This window comes from Lingula anatina, chromosome 3, assembly GCF_051362555.1.
Source record: "Lingula anatina isolate TDL-2025a chromosome 3, LinAna3.0, whole genome shotgun sequence".
Taxonomy (NCBI): Eukaryota; Metazoa; Brachiopoda; class Lingulata; order Lingulida; family Lingulidae; genus Lingula; species Lingula anatina.
This window is the reverse complement of record NC_141769.1, coordinates 29,696,260-29,703,978: the sequence shown is the minus strand read 5'-3', so window position 1 is coordinate 29,703,978 and position 7,719 is coordinate 29,696,260. Positions and strand designations below refer to the sequence as shown.

The 7,719-nt window shown below is 36.9% G+C and overlaps 1 long non-coding RNA gene across 1 annotated transcript; it reads left to right on the top strand.

Moving 5' to 3' along the window:
- The first annotated feature begins 5,101 nt into the window (after window positions 1-5,101).
- Window positions 5,102-7,579, top strand: LOC106178741 (uncharacterized). Its single transcript, XR_001239981.2, has 4 exons — window positions 5,102-5,288; window positions 6,172-6,252; window positions 6,652-6,711; window positions 6,916-7,579. It is a non-coding gene; the product is annotated as an uncharacterized LOC106178741 (long non-coding RNA).
- Window positions 7,580-7,719: the final 140 nt, after the last annotated feature.

Genomic DNA, 7,719 nt, shown 5'->3' with positions numbered 1-7,719 from the left:
CGTGACCTTAGTTCCGTAAACAATAACACGTGCTCTCAGTGGCTGCCTTCTTATTAACAAGACCTACGAACTAAAACACTTCTATTTTCTTTTTCATACGGACAGATTTTACCAAAAAGCTTTGTATTAGATTCAGATCAAACATTAAAAATGCATGTCAAGCGAGAAGACATGTCAAAAAAAAGTTAACCCGACCACCATATAGTTAAAGAACTAGCTATCGTTCCATTATTTCCTTTCGTTCCATTTTCGTTTCTTTGCGAACTAGAGGGGCGGACAAGTAAATCGGGCCTACAACCAAAAATTTGGAGATATTGAAGTTTTAAAGCCTTTTTCGGCTGACCGAGTGATTAATTTGGGTTGTTTTTGGCATGTGGATTTTCTATGAGATGAGCAAGAAACTGGTATCAGTAATTTGTGTGAATTGGAGAGAATTTACGCAGCTGTTCTCTTGCATTTATGTATCTTTAATTACTTTCATGTCATCCTTGTTTCACTCATGACACGCTTCTGATGTACATGTAACTGACAGATCGTGATCACACACTATACATGTACATGTATATACCTGTATACCTTCTGATATGTTGCAACTATTTGACTAACATTTATTCACTGTAGCTAAGTATTTAAGACAAGCTGTAGGATATAAAAGAATCAAAGGGGATGAAATCCTTTTTAACTGAGAGCCAGCGTTACCCGTTTGTGTTACAGGTGTTCTCATCTTGCTGTGTACATTTTTGTCTTGCAATCTATGTATTGACATAAAACGAACTGGTGTAGTGAAACCCCTTGTCATAATAGCAGTAGTAATTTGTGTAAAAAGAAGCACGTTATGTTTTTTATAAACGAGAATTAGAATAGGGGACTACCTATAGTACATATCAGATGCAGTGATAACCCGTGCAATGGATAAAATTTTGCTCCTCAACGCGTACAATAATTCTTGTATGAAAGCGAAAGCAGTATTGATCGAGGAATGAAATGACCATTAAACATTCTGAAAGGAACGTTAAGGGCTGTAAAAGGTCAGTAACTGCCATGACATCGGCTTCCAGTGCATCGGATTATTATTGACCAGGGTTTTAATAACGCATCTATTCATGTGTCCCTCCCATCCACATCTACTTGTACCAGTATTGCGTGCGTGCCGGTACTGAGGTTATTGCTCTACTGTGCGGCTGGGCATGACCAAGGGTTCACTCCCACTGAAACTATCAGTCTACGTACATCGATCCAGCTCCGTGGGGACTCTTGTTGAATGCAATCGGTTTAACAGATTAACACACTTCCTCTTTTTTCCAAAGCAAAGTGTATTCCCTACTTATCGTACTGATTTAATTAGAACTGCTAAATGTTTTAAGCCGGATTTTGATTTATTGGATGAAGTAAGCAAATTTCTTTTCCTGATTGATGATCCAAAAATGATTTTTAGCACTGCCAAAGCCTGTAGCCTTTTCTTAGGATTAAGAAGAAATTTTATGTATTTAAACTGTAATTAGTTCTTTTAGTCTCTCATAGTTCTCTGTATAGAACTGCCTGATGACTGTTTTAATTTTTATTGTTTTTAATTGTATCTATGGGTGAGACTATAATAAAATAAATTGAATTGAATTGAATTGCGGAGTTGGATCGATCTATGTAGACCGATAGTTTCAATGGTGGGAATGAACCCTATGGTGTTCATAACGCTTTTGATTCTCTCAGAACAAGAAAACATAGGAAGGAATATAGGAAGGAATCGAGTGCCATTCTTCTACATTATTTATAAAGCTACCACTCCGACTAGTTTAAATTTGAATGAGGATAGCAAAATGAGAAATAAGTAAGGGCAAATGAAGGGATTTCGGAACACTGCCTTCCCGCCCCCGGGTAATTACAGGGGTAGCTTTGGACAGTACGCATGAAACTCCCATAGGTCCATGGACCTGAGCTACAGTGTACCAGCACATAATATAAAATTAAGAAGGGTTTGACTTTCTATATGAACAAATAATAAGTTTTTCATTTATTTATATGTATTTAACTGACAAAATTAATAAACATTTATCCTCAGTACATAAAGTCATAACTGTAAACTTGTGTGTGTACTTTTTCGCCGAAAAAACACTTTCAGTATCTTTTAAAATAGATGTACACCGGCTGTATCAAAGAAGACAAAATATAGAATGTATCTGAAAGATACTCTATAGGATAAAAAGATGATACAATCTACCTGTAGGATTGACAGGAATAGACTGGTAGATTGTAGTCCCCTTTTCAAAAGTCTTTTTTTTTTTTCAGTACCAGAATGTCGGGACATTAACACCGCTGAAAGCATTGCTTTCGCTTTGAATATAACGTCAAGAGAAAAAAAGCTGGAAAACAAAATTAACACACGCATTTATGTATTGACCAGTACACTTGCACTTGTATAACATGATGACCATGATGGGGTCAAGTTAAACTGTCGTTTTTTACCCAGTTGAAGATAAAATCAGCCCATGACGTAACTGGTCCACTGGCTCATGTAAGTACGCGTTGTGCTTGTCAGCTTGCACGTGTATTTGCATGAGTTCTTTTTTAGTTTTGTGTGCGCAGCGTGCGTGTGCACGTGTGTGCGTATGTGTGTGGGTGAGTGATTGCAAACCTAGGTCTAAAATAAGATTGCAGTGTTAGCTACTTGATACATGTAGGCTTATTCATTAAATTTTGAATTTGAAACACTATAGCGTTCTGATTTCTTTGTTTCCACATGTACGTAATCGGTACGTCAGCTACAGACACGGTGGTAGAAAAAGTGAAGGGAAGAGTAGGTTAATATCCGATTAATAATCACAGAATGACGTCTTCCATAAAAGTTCCTTTCCTGGTTTTCCTTTCGGTGAACAAATGCGCAGACACAAGAGGCAGATATTCTCCATGTATCTCTGAAAATGCCCACGCAGTGACCAAGGTTTGGAAAGTTATTTCATCTAGAATTACAAGTAGTGACAAGTCGGTTTGGCAATGTACACAATACACTGCTGATTGTCGTTTTGTTCTTTTGGTTTGTACAGCTTCTTATTTGCACTGCAAAAAATGTTCCGAAATATTGACATCTTATTAGAAAAACAGGACGGAATGTGCATGTATTTTTCTATCTTGACTGCTATAGTGCCTCCTATTGTTCTGTTATAAAGTCACTTAAAGTTTTAATTTCTGTGAAAAGAGGCTTCAGTTGCAGTATTAATAGTCAGAGAACTGCAACCCTTGTATATTTACTATTATCGCTCAGCATCAAACATGGTGAATGTAATTGAATGTAACATGGTGAATGTAATTGGAAATATCGTAGTTGTGTTTGGTCTTGGAGCTTATTCGGGAGCATTAAAAATGCACCGGGATATAAATTTGTATTTATTTTAGAAGGAAAATAATAAAAACACCTTCAATTCAACAAAATATGCCCGACTACCTCTACAGGATATTACTTATGGTACATGAATGCTTTAAATCCAAATTTTCACAAAATAAAATTATTAATCTGAATATGCCATTGTCAAAATAGCTTTTAAAAGCGTTATTAAAGGCTAGTATTTGAGGATTTGTCTGACTACCCCAGTCTTGATATATCAAGTTGATAATTATTACATTTCAATCACGAAGGGGCAACTAGAATTCCTTGCACACATAAAAACGATTTAAATAAGTTATCCTTAAATACGAAGAATTTTTATCGGATCAAGAAGTTTACAACTTATTGACCGGATTTACAACTCCATTTATAAATAAAAAATCACAGCGTTGGAGCCTCTTTAGCATTGGCCCTCCGATAAAAGTGAGGTACCGGTAGTCGAAGTTCATTCAATAAAGACGAATAAAATGCCCACATTACGTAAGTGTGGGGTCCTGTAGTATACTCAAGGTAGAGGCAAAGGTAGGCAATGTTAGTACATGTGGAAACAGAGAAAAATAACGGCACAGAAGCAGGTCCATCAATGAATCTATGAATTAGAGAAACTATAAAGGTGAAACCCCGAAACACTTCATCCCAGCATCGTGTGTTTGGACTATAGAGACATATATTGCATCACCGTTGCATTGAGCGTTACATCGATGTAACAGAATTTAGCGAGACAAAAATTACACTCCGTCACGGACAACACCTTGACATGGACCAGATAAACGTTATAATTTACCTGCATATATCTTTTAATTAAATGCCATGATCTACACATGCAGTCCGTCAGGCCTACATGTGTATAAGACCGCCAAGTCAATGCCATTACATCAGTAAAATATTTTACGAAGCGGCTTAATAATTCCACTGCATGAGTGGTATATGTGTATTCTGTGGCATATGTGTATTCTTTGTAATTTTAGACACATTACTAGTACCAGTATGAAACATGGCTTTGATGTAGCCGATGATTGGGATTTACAACATGCATGCACTTGTGCCTGTATGCTGATATTGGGTTTGACCTATATATTATATTTCGAAATGTTTTTATCATGATTCATCGTATGGGAAATATTTTGAAAACAGCAAAATTCGCAGCAAGTACGGAATTTTTTTACATGCACACTGCCAAGCCGGCCAAGCTGCTGAAGTGTCAGGGGTTTTTAATTGCAGTTCGTTGTTTTTGAAATTCTACACCTGCATTTTTCTCAACACCAAAGTAAACAAAGTCGCACAGGTAACAGAAACGAGCGCGTCCTTGCCAACGCTCCATTTGAAAATTTCAGTTGCTAGTAGACGATTTGGTCGCTGAATTAACTATTGTAAATTTGAACTGGGGCCAAGTTATTGTCCTAAATTGACGTCACTTTACAAGGTCAGGAGGGGTTCAGTGTAATCGTCAGACCACAAGCAAATGGCACCAGTGATGTCAAACACACTTCTCCAAAATCTATTTCTTCTAATAAGTCCCAGAAAAATAAAAAAAATTCACTCTTTTATTAAACAGAATTATATGGAAAAAACTCCTCCGTTTATTTTTGAATAAAAACGACTTGGGATTATGCAAATAGAAAATTATCTCATTCAAATCTCCCAAGAAAATACGTCATATTTTCCCCCACCTATTTTACGTAGCCAATAAAACAGGCCACGAAAGACTCAGTTTAGGAAATTAGAACCCGGAATTTGTTAAAACACATTTGATTGGTTTACTGTGTATGAATGATTGTTAGCTTGAACACGATTGGCCCTTAATCCACGCGGTTTTGTTTGTTTACCTTAGGACAAAGGGCAGCTACAAATTTAGCGTCGGTTTGTAGCGTCACCTGGCAGTTGAGTTTAAAGATTTCAACCTCAGCGGAAAGTAAGTACGGACGATTTTCTTATCTTGTCAAATTTAGAGAATCAGCGAGTCGGAACGTTACATCACGACCGAGGTACGGTTGGACTTGGTTTCGTTTTCTGCGCGCAGAGGAGAAATAGTGCGCAACAAGGGTTGTTTTGAAAATATGCAACATTTATGCGGGCTGTTGGTTATGGCGGGGTTTTATCCTTGTCAAACCGTTTACCGCTATTTTTCTGGGATCTGCACTTAACTACGGTGCTGTCTTGTTTTAACACAGACAGCATGCAAGTTACAAAAAGATGAGGGAGGGGGCATTAACGAAATACATGCATATTTAGTTCCAACCATCGATTTTCACAACAGCTGATCTGCTGTGAAGTATGTCAGGCACATTACAAATTGGATTTTTTTCTCCGCAGCAGTGGTCGATAATTGTATCGTAGACGACACTGCCGTGGAGAAGTTAGAGAAATAATGAATTAGGAATTATGGATCGGTTTAGCTCATGACCATTGTCTACTAAGGGTTTGTCAAGGTTGACAACCTCGGTCACTTTACGCGACCTGAGCGGATATCCCGATACAAAGAGTACGGCGACCTATTTACACATTAGCTGTGTGTGTTTACGTTGTAAAGCCAAAGCAGGTCACGCACTGTCCTGAGAAACTTAGGGCATATATGAAAGGATTAGGTTTCTTTTTTATTCATAGTTTTTGTATATCTACTTGTAAATCTTTTAAGGGCCTTCTGGTCTCAAGTCGGTGGCATGGAACTACACGAAGAAGGATTTCAAGTCTGAATGATTTTATAACTCAGCACTTGATACATTTCTTCGAGGTCAGTTTTACACGAGTTAACCATAAAGATTTAGTAATATTTTATCTTTTTTTATTATTTTCAGAAATCAGATTCAATCTCTAATCAGTGAAAATGGCCAAAGCAAGAAAGGCAGCAGCAAAGAAGCCTGCAGGAGACAGTGCAGGTAGGTTTTCAAAAACATTGACAGTTCAAAATCTTTAATATGGATTCCATGAGAGAGGAAAGCTCATCTATAGCGAAATTCTATTTTGTATGGTCCAGACAGTTTTTCATCTTAAAGAGGGAGGGCATTCAACATACAACCTGTATTCGTGTTTCCATATTTTAAGATCCGTCTTTATAAACCATGTGGAATGTTTTGATACTTTTCAATCTATCTCAATAGGGGCCTACTATTGATAATCGTTTTTTCCGAGGTGAATAGACCCTAGGCACTCTCTCTATATATATGTGATACAGTAATTTCAGTTATTGTTTAGGGACAATAATAACTAAATGACTAAAAAACTTTGGCTTAAAATCATATGTTCAAATAGATCTGACACTACTGTCACATTTTCAGCCAAAGCCAAGGCTCCTAAGAGGAAGGCACCAGCAAAGAAGAAGTCAGGAAAGGTTACAAGTGAGTAGTCTTTGGTTTATTTGATAAGAGGCTTTTAAAGAGAATACATATTTGTCAGAATACTACAGTGCCACACCGTAAGGAAAGTCACAATGGAGTTTTTATGCACCTAACCTATGTGGCTCAAATGAATACTGTATGCTTGATTTTTTTATACGTGTAGATATTTACTCTGTCTTACATACTTCCGTCATTGCTTTTCAGAGAAAGCAGCCAAGAAAGCAAAGAAGCCCAAGAAGAAGTAGACTTCTTTATTGGAGCCAACAGACTTTTGTAGCATAAGAGACATTGTACAAGTATCAATATTTGATATACCTCTTTTATAGAAAAAATACGTTAAAAATGGAGCTTTAAGTCTATGTTGTGGATCAACAAGATTTTAAAAGATCGTCATTCCCGGATTTTCGGCATCCTTTGTAAGATAACTCAACCTTATTTATTATGCTATTTAATCTGGCGCAGTGTTTCATAACACGAAAGAAAAAATCAACCCGGGATATTATCTAATGTGGTAGAATTTCAACATTCTTGTAGCTAGGGGTTTGAGTTTTCGTGTACTTGACACCATTCATCCAATGATCTCATTTTCTCTTGGAAATCTTGTTCAGTTGAATGAATAGAGTGAGGCATTTGAAGCAGAAAAAGTTTGAATTTGAATCTCCTTGAGAACAACAAATTGTGGGACAATGAGTACATCACGATAGCGGAACAACTGGGAATGGAGATTTAAGAGAATTTACGATTTACCTTCGAAGGCAGCATTGTAATTGGACCACATCCATCAATTATCGGAGTCATATTGGCATCAACTCTGCCCCTTCTATTTTCTTCCATTTTGTGTGAATAAAAATTTGTAAAAAAATCTCAATTTTGTTTTTTCCTTTATTTAAAGGGCAAATGTAAAAGGCCCTGCATGGTGTAGCATTGAAGTACGTACCGGTTATGTATAAAATTACTGTAAAATTTAAAGTTGTTTAAACCATAGATTGGGTAAGGACTTTCTTTCTA